This window comes from Somniosus microcephalus, unplaced genomic scaffold (genome assembly GCF_052327205.1).
Source record: "Somniosus microcephalus isolate GS21.2 unplaced genomic scaffold, FLI_Smic_1.0 scaffold33, whole genome shotgun sequence".
NCBI lineage: Eukaryota > Metazoa > Chordata > Chondrichthyes > Squaliformes > Somniosidae > Somniosus > Somniosus microcephalus.
Genome location: NW_028225220.1, coordinates 936,547 through 951,677, shown reverse-complemented (window position 1 = coordinate 951,677; position 15,131 = coordinate 936,547). Strand labels below are relative to the sequence as shown.

The window sequence follows — 15,131 nt, the reverse complement described above, 5'->3', positions numbered from 1 at the left end:
AAATGCTGAAAAGGTAGAAACATTGAAGGCCCAAAGAAATTGAGGGGTACATGTACGCAGATCACTAAACTGCAGTGGTCAGTTACAAAAACATAATAAAAAATGCTAATGGAATGTTAGCCTTTATATCTAGAGGGCTAAAATGTAAACGGGAGGAGGTTTTCCTACAGCTATACAGCGCCCTGGTTAGACCACATCTGGAGAGCTGGGTCCAGTTGTGGGCACCGCACAACAGAACGAAGATATTGGCCTTGGAAGGAGTGCAGCGCAAATTCACCAGAACACTGCCAGTGCTCCAAGGGTTAAATTATGAGGAGGGATGACATGAACTAGGCTTGTATTAACTGAAGTTTAGAAGGTTAAGGGGAAATTTAAATGGTGTTTATAGAATTTTGAAAGGAACTGGTAGGACAGAGAGAGAGAAACTTCTTCCACCGACGGGGAGTCTGGGACCAGGGGACAGAACCTTTAAATCAGAGCCAGGCCATTCAATAGAGTTCAGGAACAATTCTTCATATTAAGGTTGGTAGAAGTGCGGAACTCCTTCCCACAAAAAGCAGTAGATGCAAGCTCAATTAATAATATTACATCGCCATATAGGGACCGATCTCTAACATCAGATTCAAAGTTTTACAGTGAAATTCCCATAACCAGTTATTCATTTAATCAAACACTTCAGCAAATGTCCTCACAAGACGACGACTATAGTGGACATGATTGATGAGAAACACGGGCCGGAGTGCAGATTTCCAGCCATGTTCTCTCTCTTCCCCACTCGCTCTCCCCTCGGTTCCTGTTTAACTGAGACAGAGAGTGCCGATGTGAAGGGAGCCGCAGTGATCCCGATCCTCCCTCATCGACCTCCGCCACTAACAGCGAGTAACCGTTCAGCACATACACCGAATTGCCCGGATTAATTTCAGGGAACGCAAATCCACAGTCAGTACAGCTCTCAGTAAACAGGATCTCTTAACTCCGACCAACACTTATGCTACCGGATCCAGGCCGTTCCCTTTTATAACCGGGACCCAGACCGCTCCCTTTGATAACCGGACCCAGACCACTCCCTTTGATAACCGGACCCAGACCGCTCCCTTTGATAACCGGACCCAGACCGCTCCCTTTGATAACCGGGACCCAGACCGCTCCCTTTCATAACCGGACCCAGACTGCTCCCTTTCATAACCGGACCCAGACCGCTCCCTTTGATAACCGGACCCAGACCGCTCCCTTTGATAACCGGACCCAGACCGCTCCCTTTCATAACCGGACCCAGACCGCTCCCTTTGATAACCGGACCCAGACCGCTCCCTTTCATAACCGGACCCAGACCGCTCTCTTTGATAACCGGACCCAGACCGCTCCCTTTCATAACCGGACCCAGACCGCTCCCTTTCATAACCGGACCCAGACCACTCCCTTTCATAACCGGACCCAGACCACTCCCTTTCATAACCGGACCCAGACCGCTCCCTTTCATAGCCGGACCCAGACCACTCCCTTTGATAACCGGACCCAGACCGCTCCCTTTGAGAACCTGGACCCAGACCGCTCCCTTTCATAACCGGACCCAGACCGCTCCCTTTGATAACCGGACCCAGACCGCTCCCTTTGAGAACCGGGACCCAGACCGCTCCCTTTGATAACCGGACCCAGACCGCTCCCTTTCATAACCGGACCCAGACAGCTCCCTTTGATAACCGGGACCCAGACCGCTCCCTTTGATAACCGGGTCCCAGACAGGTTGTGATAATCCTGGGAAATCCGCATTTTTATTTTCTCTTGCTGAACTGAACTAAATCAATGATTATATTATGCATTCTAGTTTAAAGATTTCATTGTGTTATTGCTTCATTTATAACCATACTTGTAAACCCTGATTATAACTGTACCTGTAAACCCTGATGTAATATGCCATGGGTAGACCTGATTAGATTTTAAAATGGAAAAAACCGAGCCGCTGGGCCTCCCTTGATTAACTTTTTAAAACTGCCTCTCAGCAAACATAATAATAAGAACAGACAGCGTGTCTGTGGGAACAGAACTAGCAAGGTCCTGTGTGGCTGCCACTTTGTCGAATGTTCTGATATCTGCAGTGAATTAAAAACATAGTCAAACAGCAAGGACACCACATCTCAGCCTATGGAGACATGTTCCGTTTGTGTTGCCAGAACCACCCCAGATAGGAGTCTTGATGGTCAAAAACAGATGATGTCAGGGTGTTACGGGATGAGGGCCTGACGGGGGCAGGCGGGATCATTAGGTTCGGGGCATCCCTGTAATTGTACACGGGCTTTCAGGTGTAAGTCAGTGATTGGGTTAACTGGTCCCCAGAGGCTTTGCTGGGATGAAGTATAAGAAGGGGGTTTCTGAAACACATAGATTGTAGAGACAGTCAGCAAAGAGCTTGGGAACATCCTCCAGACCAGCCGAGGAGGGATTCGGGTTGTTGGAGGACCCACACGCGTCACACCAGGCGGCCGGGCGAGCCTCGAGGCCAGGGCCGATTGGAGTTGAACCCTGGATATCGCGTCTTCTACCCAGGGCATAACGGGAAATATAAATCTTGATTGCACCTTGTTTAACTACCGCTCAGATGCTGTAATGTATCAAATCTCACTTAAACTGAACAAAATATAATTACTGTCACCAATACGGGTCAAGTCGAATCTTTTGGAACTTGGGAGTGAAAGGGTTAATTGGCAACGATCCAGAACCTCTACACGCTCCCTTTGATAACCGGGTCACAGGCCGTTCCCTTTGATAAGCGGGACACAGACCACTCCGTTTGATAATGGCTACCATCTCTGTACACGGATTGTTCCCCCAATAACAGCAGCTGCCCCCGAATATTCCCTCTTGCTTTCGTAATGATGAAATGTCATCGACCTGAAACGTTAACTCTGCCTTTCCACAGATGCTCCCTGACCAGCTGAGTGCTTCCAGCATTATCGGATTTTAGTTCAGATTTCCAGCAGCCGGAGTATTTTGCTTTTGTTTTAGAGGGAAATTCTGGGAATTTGGTGTAAATAAACACTTTGAGTTCGGGTAGTAGCAGAGTGGATAGTAAACAACACAATAAGTCATTTTTCTTGGAAAGTAAGTGCCTAAATTGGGTAGAGTAGCAATGGGATCTAGAGGTACAGGTACACAAATCATTAAAAGTAGTGACGCAAGTTAATAAAGCCATAGAAAAAGCAAACACAGGTTTGTTTCTAGAGGGACAGAATTGAAAAGGAAAATAGTTATGTTTGACTTGTATAGAACCTTGGTTGAACCATACTTAGATTATCATAGAAACATAGAAGATAGGAGCCCCTCGAGCCTGCTCCGCCATTCAATGCGATCATGGCTGATCATCCAAATTCTGTACCCGGTTCCTGTTTTCTCCCCATACCCCTTGATCCCTTTAGCCTTGAGAAATATATCCAAATCCTTCTTGAATATATTTAATGAATTCACCTCTGCTGCCTTCTGTGGTAGAGAATTCCACAGGTTCACCACTTTCTGGGTGAAGAAATTCCTCCTAATTTCTGTCCTAAATGGCTTACCCCTTATCCTTAGACTGTGATCCCTGGTTCTGGACTCCCCGACCATCAGGAACATTCTTCCAGCATCTAGTCTGTCTAGTCCTGTTAGAATTTTATGAGTTTCGATGAGATCCCCTCTCATTCTTCTAAATTCCAGCGAGTACAAGCCCAATCGATCCAATGTCTCCTCATACGTCATTCCTGCCATCCCAAGTATCAGCCTGGTGAATTTTCGCTGAACTCCTTCCATGGCAAGAACATCCTTCCTCAGATAAGGTGACCAAAACTGCACACAATACTCAAGATGTGCTCTCAACAAGGCCTTGTACAAATGCAGCAAGACATCCTTATTGCTGTACTCAAACCCTCTCGCTACGAAGGCCAACATAGCATTTGCCTTCTTAACCACCTGCTGCACCTGCATGCACACCTTCAGCGACTGGTGCACAAGAACACCCAGGTCTCGTTGCACTTGCCCTTCTCCCAATCTATTGCCATTCAGATAATAATCTGCCTTCCTGTTTTTGCTACCAAAATGGATAACCTCACATTAATCCACGTTTTATTGCATCTTCCATGCTTCTGCCCAATCACCCAACCTGTCCAAATCATCCTAGAGTTTCTCGGCATCCTCCTCACAGCACACACGCCCACCCAGCTTTGTGTCATCTGCAAATTTGGAGATATTACATCTAGTTCCCTTGTCCAGATCATTAATATATATTGTGAATAGCTGGGGTCCAAGGACCGATCCCTGCAGTACCCCACTAGTCACTGCCTGCCACTCGGAAAAAGACCTGTTTATTCCAACTCTTGGCTTTCTGTCTGCCAACCAGTTCTCTATCCAATTCAGTACCTTGCCCCCAATCCCATGTGCCTTAACTTTACACAATAATCTCTTATGCGGGACCTTATCGAAAGCCTTCTGAAAGTCCAAAAACACCACATCCACTGGTTCTCCCTTATCTATTTTACCAGTTACATCCTCCAAAAATTCCAGTAGATTAGTCAAGCATGATTTACCCTTTGGAAATGTATGTTGACTTTGTCCGATCCTGTGCACAGTTCGGGTTTCCAATTTATAAAAAGGATAAAGAGGCACTGAGAAAATAAAGATTTACAACGATGATTCTGGAACTGAGAGGCAATACCTATCAGGAAAGATTGAACAAGCTAGAAAAAAGACGGCTGAGGGGCGGAATTAGTAGTGGTATTTAAGAATATGACAGCATTTGATAGGGTAGAATAGAGAAGGTTTCCACTTGTGGGGTGAGCAAAACTCGGAGCCATAAATATAAGCGGGTCACAAATGAACTACTCTCTGGGTAAATTTGTTTCCCCTGAACTCCCTATTGGAGTCATTTGTCTAAGATTCTGTCCTTTTTATCTTCTCAATATTTATCAAAACTGGAAATGAATGGGAATGTACAGGCATCTGTGGGATCTTACTGTGTATTTCCTCCCGTGCTGCCCACAGTAACCGCGGACCCATTGCCCAGGCTCCCTGAGGCTGAGAAACCACCCTCCCCAGTCTCAGATTCACAGTCTGTGGAAAATATCAGATCGCACAACAAGCGATGAGCGCAGGCGCAGAGCCGGGCTCACGGCGCATGCCCGGTAGCGGCTGTTGGGTTGAGAATGGAGAGTTGGATTGAGATTGTGGCATTTCCAGCGGGTCAGCTCATTCACTGCGGCTTTGGGGCAAATCTCAATGGAAACTTGTTCTGTCTGCATTGTAAATGTGCCGCGTGTCAGCTATTTACTGCTCCCGGTGGGGGTGTTTATTGTATTAAATAACAGTAATATTATAATAACACAAACATTAATCCTAATATTAATAATATAACATTAATAATAACCGGGGAATACTGGAATTATAATCTCTCTCTTTCCGGGGACGGACACCCGCTGATAATTTTACTTCCGCTTTATTCCGGAAACAATCAGAGGCGGCGGGAGATGAGAGACAGAAGAAAGATGTTTACCTGCACAGATGACGCCGACATCCCTGGAGTGTGACCTGGAATAGTGACTCCATTGATCTGAATCACACTCCCGCAGAGCGGCCTCGGTCCCGCCGCACCGAACACTAAACGTCACAATGGGTCCGGACCCTTCCCCAAAGTGAGCCCCGCCCGGTGCTGACAGCGCGGCCCCGCAGCCCAGCTCCCGGCACACAACAGCGGCGTCCGGCAGGTCCCAGAGATAATCATACACAGTCCCCCACTGTCCCCTGTAGTGAATCTCCAGTCTCCCAGCGCACGGACTGCCCCCATTCACCAGTCTCAGCTTCACCGTCTCTGTAAAATATCAGAAATAACATCAAGCGGTTAGAGTGTATTAAACCCGCAGTCTCCCAGCGCACGGACCGCCCCCATTCACCAGGCCAGAGGGACCATGTGAGGAATCAATGGGAACATCAGACTGTGCCCAGACCCCGAATAAAACCCGGAGTAAATATTAAACATGGCAAAAGGGAGATGGAAATATTAATAAACGGTGTGAACGAGCAGGGAACCGGGAGTCAGCGGGAAGTTCCCAGCACCAGAGCGGCACCCACGGGGCCGGGTGGTGATTGGCTCAGAATATATTCCAGCCTCCAGAGGTCGGGAGATGGGCGTGGCTGCAATGGTCAGCTGTCCATCATGGTCAGTACCGATTGGCCGAACGTAGTGAGAGCACAGCCCCAGTCAGGATTGGAGGAAATTTCCCCCAATCCCAGGAGACAATAGAGGAAGAGGCGGGGCTGGATGGTCATGTGATCCTAATGTCAGCACTGATTGGTGAGGTGAATGTGAGAGCTGCTGTGGGACCGGCAGCAGTGTCAGTGCAGCCGGTCCTTCACACTCTGCCCTTCAGGGACCCCGTTTATTGTCGCTCTGCATGAAGGCAGCAGCCGCCTCTCGGCTGGAATTAAAGATCTTTAGTAACAGTCCGCGGGAAACACTCTTCCTGTCCGAGGGACACACGAGGAGCGGGTTAATCGGTGATCAAAAAGGCCCTGAGATTGTCATCCAGCCTTAATATTCAATGGGATGGATCAGAGCAGAGAGATTCCAGATAACGTGACAATAAAAGGCGATTACCTGACGGGTGAGCTTGACTGTTCCCGGGTCTGCCTGAAATGAGACATTGAGAATTAGAGTTCGCTAGGGCAAGAAATGGATAAAACTGTCAGAAAGAAAAGTCACAAATACAAAGAACTGTGCGGTAAAATTTCCCATCAATTTGCGAAAGAACTGATACCGGGGTCTGTGATTTCATCTGTTCTTCATTCCTTATAAAACCGCAAATACAATCTATGCAGCAACCTGACATTTGTAAAGTGCCTACAGTTTATCGAGAATGATTTTCACACAAACACACACTGACCCCTGGGCGCACTCTCTCCTTGTGATGACGGTGCTCGGGCCCCATTTATTACCAGTGTGTAGGTGCCCAGAGATGGCGGTGGTGATGGACCTGCTTCTCCCGAATGCTTCTCCTTAACGTTGTGCGGTCTTGGGCCAGGGATTCCCAGGTGTCGGTGGGGTTGTTGCACTTTTTCAAGGAGACTTTGCGCGTGTCCTTGAAGTGTTTCCTCTGCCCACCTGGGGCTCTCTTGCCGTGTTGGAGCTCCGAGTAGAGCGCTTGCTTTGGGAGTCTCGTACTGGGCATGCGGATGTCCTGGCTCATCGATCGGATCTGATAGAGCGTGGACAAAGTTTCGATGCTGGACATGATGGCCTGAGCGAGAATACTGACGTTGGTGCCTTTATCCTGCCAATGGATTTGCAGGATGTTGCGGAGGCAGCATTCGTGGTAATTCTCCAGTGCTTTTAGGTGCCTTCTGTACATGGTCCATGCCTCTGAAGCATACAGGAGGGCGGGTATCACTACTGCTCTTTTGACTGTGAGATTGGTGCTGGGTTTGAGGTCCTAGTCTTCAAACACTCACTTCCTCAGGCGACCGAAGGCTGCACTGGCAGTGTTGGACTTTGTCATCGATGTCTGCCCTTGTTGACAGTAGGCTCCCGAGGTACGGAAAGTGGCCCGTGTTGTCCAAGGCGTCGTCATGGATTTTGATAATCGGGGAGCAGTATTGTGTGGCGGGTGCAGGTTGATAGAGGACCTTTGCCTTACGGATGTTTAGGGTAAGGCCCATGCTCACGTACGCTTCAGTGAAGGTGTTGACGATGGTTTGGAGTTCGACCTCAGAGTGTGCGCAGAAGCAAGCATTGTCTGCATAATGTAATTTGATGAGAGAGGATGGGACGACCTTGGAACTGGACTTGAGGTGATGGAGGTTGAACAGTTCCTGTTTGTTCTGTAGATTGGCTCCACTCCAGCGAGGAGCTTACTGAGGATGAGATGGAGCATTGCAGCAAGGAAGATTGAGAAGAGCGTTGCTGCGATAACACAACCTTGCTTGACCACGGTCCATACGTGAATTGGGTTTGCGGTGGATCCATTGGTCTGGAACACGGATGGCATGTCGTCGTGAAGCAGCCGGAGGATGGTGACAACTTTTGAGGGCAGCCGAATTTGAGGGCTCTCTCACAGTGATATTAGGTAGCGAGGTAAAGGATTCCCATGCAAAGTTCATGATGGAACACAAATATGATTGAAATTATGTTACAGATAATCTTATTGTGTGATGCATTTCATCTCTTTTATTTTAAACCAATGTTTTCCACGTGGAAATGTCAACGTTTCAATAAAGTTGTAACTGGAAGTTTCTGCTACTCATTTTATTTCTAAATTCGCCAAACAAAACAAAATGAGCCGTTTGTCAGGCGGGTTCCCACCTCCTATCTCCGTGCTGGGTGTTCCTCATTAAGTTCCTGCTGAGCGAATTCTCTTGTAAACTGTCCTCGCCGATTGGTCCATCATTTTACCTGTTAATGATGTTCGGTTAATGGTCCTCTCATTCACTGCTTAAGCTTTGCTGCTTTTTGAAATGCAGCCAGTTTGTTGACCTGCTCCCAACCCCCCTGATGATATTGTGTCCCACAGATCTCCAGGTCTCTTTCTATTCCCCCGGTTGTATATTACAGACAACGTGAAACCGATTCCTGTCCTCAGCTGCGTTTGTCAAGAATACTTGAATGAGAGCAGTTTCCAAACAGAATCTCTCTGGTCTCGTTTTGGCCCGGGCTCTGTAATGTTGACAGAGCGTTACAAACTTCCATTCCAGGAGAGCCTCTGCAGTCCTTCCCAACACTCTGCTGTCCTGCAAATTCATCTTTTATTGTTAACCATTGACAGACGAGTGGGAAAATTCTTTCAGTATTTACTCAAAAACGTTAAAAACTCAACGCTTCTGTTAGAATTGGTCATTTTGAGATTACAAAATAGAGTCACTAGAGAGTGTTTATAAGAAAAGTGTTCTCATGTCAGACTATCAGGTCTGTCAAGAATCAAAATAATTATTTTATATTAAATGATTTCAAGTCCGACTTGAACAGCTTTCACAATTAAATGAGTCCTGTTATGTTTAAGAAGCAAATGAATAGAAAATCTTTAATTGTAGGTTAAAACCTCCAGTAAAACACCAGAGGGAGCTCACACCAAACAATCCAGACTCTGAGCGTTAACAGCGCAAAGAGTAATTTCAAACAAAATATCTCCATAGCCCTTAACTAGTGCTTGGATAAACGTTACAATGGTTAGAAAATCAGCAAACACGCATCGAATATTGACAAGAACAGGAAAAAGTGCTCTGATCGCTATCTGCCGAAGTTAAATATACAAACAAAATCAGGATTTGTTACACAAAACTACCAGAGCATGGGACATGTGGAAGGAGATTGAGAAACATGTCCCGCTATCTCATTAAATGCTACATGACACTATCTAAAACTATGGAGTAATTGGAAGGGTATTAAGAAACAAGTCCCTATACCTCATTAAACACTACATGACAATGTATATAAAGTATGGGACATGTGGCAAGAGATTGAGAAACATGTCCCGTTATCTCATTAAACACTACATGATTCTGTAGAAAAAGTATGGACCATGTGGAAAGAGACTGAGTAACATTAATTGTTACATGACACTGTTCGTACAAATGTATGGAATAGAAAGCTTAATTTAACATAAAAAGCTCATAGTTTTGACGATCCTCACAAATTAAACAAAAATAGCATACAGCAAAACCCGGTGTGATTTAGGATCTTTCAATAGCATCATTTATGATGAGTGTACTTGATAAGAACTCCATTAATAATGATTACTAATTGAGGCAATATTGGTTCCACCTCTAGTTAATATTTAACTTTTACAATATTTATAGTCCTTGTCAAATGCTCCAACGCTGAACACATTTTTTAAAAAAGGTCAATTCTCTGCATCACATGGTGTCAGACAGCGCTTCACTGAGAAATATCTGGGACCGAAATCTCTATGTGGGTTCATTCGGCAGTAGGTGCAGCTTTGACTGGTGTTCCACACTCAGTGAGTTCACTTACACCCCAGACTCCGATACACTCTATTCCAACAGTGACCGCGCTCTACTTCCAACAGGCTCTGTTTGAAACACCGACTGGAATATCATCTCCAGTCTGCTCTGTCTGTACGAGAGCCACAGGGAACAAAATAACAATAACTGGTGCAGAGTTTGTGCTCGATTTCGGTTTAAAATCTAAATTTGACACAAAGATCCTCTGAAAATTAAAGTAAGTTTTGATCAGATGCAATACATAATACACATATTTACTGTCACCGAGAGAATTGAACAATTGTTTCCAATTTGAAGTTGATGGCATTTTAAAATCAAACAAACAACCCAAAATAAGTATTAAATTAAAATTCTACAAATTAACAAAAACATTTCAATATTCACTTCACTTCACTTCATTTCATACGATCCCAATGAATGACATATTTGAATCAAATATGCCCATTATCTGTAAATTGATTTTCATCAACACGCGATTTGTGAAAATGATTCAGGGAGTGGGATACATTTCATGATTTTTCTCCGTTCTCTGATTTACAGCAAATGTTCTTTAAGCTATCTATAAAGCAGGATTTTAGTTTCCAATCAATTTTATAACATCAAATAAATCACGGTAACATAGTTCGTTAAACGTACAATGCATCTGATAACAGTGCGATAATGTTACCCTGTCAGTAAACCAGGCTTTGTTAATGATCGAGATTAATAAATATAACCAAACACACACTAAAAACTGAGAGAAACTGAATGAAGTCATCGACCGACAAACTCAGCAAAGGTTATCGAGCAGTTGGAAGGAGATTGAGAAACCAGTCCGGATATCTTATTAAACACTACCTGATATTGTATAAAAACATGGGCATGTGGAAGGAGACTGAGGTACGTTAATTATTACGTGACACTGTTAATACAAATGTATGAAATAGAATGATTAATTTCAGATAAAATGTTCATAATTTTGAAGGTCATCAGTGACTAAACAACAATAAGCACACTCCCGGACAGTGTGGAAATGTCAGGAACATATTTGTTTGGAGAGTAAACTTAACAATGATTGTACTGATAATGAATGCAAATTGAACAATATTGGTTCCACGTCTAAGTAGTTTCTATCTTAACAATATTTAAATTCCTTCTCCAACCCTCTAATGCTGAATAATCTATTTAAAATAGTTCAGTTCACTGTACCACACGGGGTTAGACAGCACTTCTGCTGAGAAATATCTGAGACAGAAATGTGTGTGCGTGTTCAGTCGGCAGTAGGTGCAGCTTTGACTGGTGTTCTACACTCAGTGAGTTCACTTACGCCCCAGACTCTGATACACTCTATTCTAACAGTGAATGCGCTCTACTTCCAACAGGCTCGGTTTAAATAATCGGATTAGAATTTCAACTCCAGTCTGCTCTGTCTGTGCAGGAGCTGCAGGGGACAAAATAAAACAAACTGATGCGGTAGTGCCTTAGATTTCGGTTTTAAAATTAAATTTCGCTCAAGGCTCACCTGGGAATTTAAAATAATTGCTATTCGGATGTAAAATATTCTTATATCTGAATAGAATGACATCGACAGAAATGGGTAAAGTTTCCCTACTTGTAGTTGATGCAATTTAAAATGAAACAACCAACCCAAAATATGTTTTAAAAGAGAATTCTTCAAAATGCATCAAGCATTTCAATATTCACTTCATGCGATCCCAATGAATGACAAATTTGAAGAAAAGATGCCCGTTTTCTTCAAATTGAATGTGATCAGCAGGCGACTTGAGAAAATGATTCAGGGAGTGATACACATTTCATGCTTTTTCTCCGTCCTATGATTTGCAGAAAATGTTCTTTGAATACTAAAGTCCTGTTTTGTAGATAATTTAATCAGTTTTTAAAAATAATATAAATTTAAACACAGATCAAGTGTGTGATAGCAGTACGATAATATTTCCCTGTCAGTAACCAGCATTTGTTATTGATAGAGGTTAATAAATATAACCAAACACACACTGGACACAGAGAGAAACTGAATGGAGTCACCGACCAAAAACCTCAGGTAAAAATATCGAGCAAGTGGAAGGAGACTGAGGAACAAGTCCCGAAATATGAATAAACCCTACATGACACTTTATAAAAAGTATGGAGAATGTGGAAGGAGATTTAGAAACAATCCCAATAGCTCATTAAATTCTACATGACTCTGTATGAAAAGAATGGGGCATGTGGACACAGACTGAGTAAGCTTAATTATTACATGACTCTGTACATGTAATTGTTAGATCTGGAAAAATAATTTAATATTAAAAGTTCAAAACTTAGAAGGTAATCACTAACTAAGCAACAACACACACAGAAAATTCTCCAAAGATTTAGGAAATTATATTAACATCAATAGTTGGAGAGTGTATTTAATTGTAATTGTACTAATGATTAATGTTAATTTTGACAATATTGGTTCCACCACTAGTTAATATTTTATTAGAAAATATTTATAAACTCATCCAACATTCTAATACTGAAAAACTTTTAAAAATATTTCAGTTCACTCTATCACACGGGGGTCAGACAGCACTTCTAGTGAGAAATATCTGTCACAGAAATGTGTGTGTGAGTTCAGTCGGCAGTAGGTGCAGCTTTCAATGATGTTCTGCACTCAGAGATTTCACTTACAGCGCAGACTCCGATACAGTCTTCTCTAACAGTGACCGCTCTACTTCTAACAGGCTCAGTTTAAATAATCCGAATATATTTTCCACTCTAGTCCGCTCTGTCTGTACAAAAGGTACAGGTGGAAGGCGAATGCGAAATCAGTCCGATATCTCATTAAACTCTACAGGACACTATTAAAATTCAAGGAAACAACCTTAAATTTCCACATCACCTCAATGTCTTCAGTAGTAAAGACCAATAATTATATTAACGTGGTAATAAAAAGCGTATACATAGATAAACTAAACAACAACACTCACAGTAAACTCCCCAGAGATTCAAGAAGTTTCAGTGACATATTCTTTTGGGATAGAGTAGTAACAAATACTAAGAATTAATGCTAATTGAAACAATATTGGTTGCACCGCTAGGTAATATTTTATTATACAATATTATATACCTTGTACAACACCCTAACGCTGGACAAACTCTGCAAAACACGGGGGTCAGACAGCATTTCTACTGAGAAATATCAGTCACAGATATGTGTGCGTGTTCACTTACACCCCAGACACCGATACACTCTATTCTAACAGTGACTGCGCTCTACTTCCAACAGGCTCGGTTTAAATAATTCGATTAAAATTTCAACTCCAGTCTGCTCTGTCTGTACAAAAGCCGCAGGGGACAAAACAAAACAAAACTGCCGCGGTATTTGTGACCGATTTCTGTTTTCAATCTAAGTTTTACACAAATCTCGAGTGGGAATTTAAAATAGGTGTTAATCAGATGAACAATATTCTAAACCCGCTCATTGTCACCGACAGAAATGGAGAATTGATTCCCTATTTGAAGTTGATGGAACTTAAAATCAAACAAACTGCCCAAAATATGTATTAAATGAAAATTCTACAAATTAAATAAACCATTTCAATATTCACCTCATACGATCCCACTCAATTGCAAACTTGAATAAAATATACCAGTTTTCTGTAAATGGACCCAGAGCCCGATACATTCCATTCTATCAGTGAACGCGCTCTACTTCGAACAGGTTCAGTTTAAATCGTCCGATTAGATTTTGAACTCCCGTCTGCTCTGTCTGTACAGGAGCAGCATGTGAAGGCGATTGAGAAACCAGCCCCGACATCCCATTAAGCTCCAGATGACATTATTACAATTCAAGAAAATAACATTTGCTTTCCATATCACTTCAATATGTTCAGTAGTAAAGAGCAATAATTGTATTAATGAGGCACAGATTGTAATATTAATAATCAGCGATGACTCACAGTTGAGAAGCTGCAGTAAAAAGATGGTCAGGAAAGACCGCAGCATCTTCCCCGGAGCCAGTTACAGCGACGGGACATGAACATTAACCGAATGTTGTTCCCGGTTACCGAGCGGGCCCTCCAGCACCTTCCGACACCCCGACTGAACTGGAACTTAATTCGTGGATTACTGTTTGTACAGAAACCAATGTTTCTTTCAAAATAACCAATAGATTTTGAAATGTGTTAACCGTGAATTGCAGCCTGGTAAAATACACCAATGAGAAGGAACCTGCCCATTAATAGATGCAAAGAGCCCCGGTTCCTTCCACTGCCGTTGATCTGCGTGAGTCTGATAAACAAAATGAATCACCGACCCCGCATCCGGATCACAGAATCATACAGAACAGAAGGAGGCCATTCGGCCCGTTCTGCTTGTGCCGGCTCTTAGAAAGAGCTGTTCAATTTAGTTCCACATCCCCAGCTGTTTGCCTATAACCCGAAACTCCTTTCTTAAGCCTGGTGTGCAGAATTGTATCCAATACTCCAGCTGAGGCATAACCAGAGATTTGTAAAGTTTTAGCATTATTGACTAGTTTTTTATATTCAATACCCATATTTACAAAGCCAAGTATCCCATACGCTTTCTTAACCACCCTCTCAACTTCCCCAGTCATCTACAAATATTTGTCAGTTCCCTCTGTTCTTGCACCCCTCAAAATAGTACCATTACGATTATACTGTCTCTCCATATTATTCCACTCAAAGTGCAGCATTTCACACTTATCCACGTTAAATTGCATGTTCCATGCGTCTGCCCATTTCACGGGTATGTCGATGTCTTTCTGAATTCTGCTACTATAATGTTCACTGACATAATAAATCTCACTACACAATTGGTTTGTGCATAAAGCAAGGCTTTAATCAACTTGTTTCAGAACATGGAGGTCTAGTTGTACTTCACTAGTTCCTTGTCTTACAAAATGTCCCTGGCAGGCTGGGGCCGACGCCCGAGTATTTATACTCCTTGGACGGTGCCAACAGTTGGCCATCCAGCATTATTTTGCGAGTAGTTTCTTGATGAATTATGACATTTATAAAACTCACTATTTAATAAGTTGTGTAAATGTATATCGCCTGCAATATTTGAAATTGTATTCCATGCACAGAAGTCCAGGTCATTTATAGATTGCAAGAAAAGCAATGGTCCTAATACCGACACCTGGGGGACCCCACTTCATAATTCTATCCAGT

At 43.2% G+C, this 15,131-nt stretch overlaps 1 pseudogene; it reads right to left on the bottom strand.

Moving 5' to 3' along the window:
• LOC147083875 (scavenger receptor cysteine-rich domain-containing protein DMBT1-like) overlaps positions 1 to 13,944 on the bottom strand; it is a 47,485-nt pseudogene extending 33,541 nt beyond the window's left edge.
• Positions 13,945 to 15,131: the final 1,187 nt, after the last annotated feature.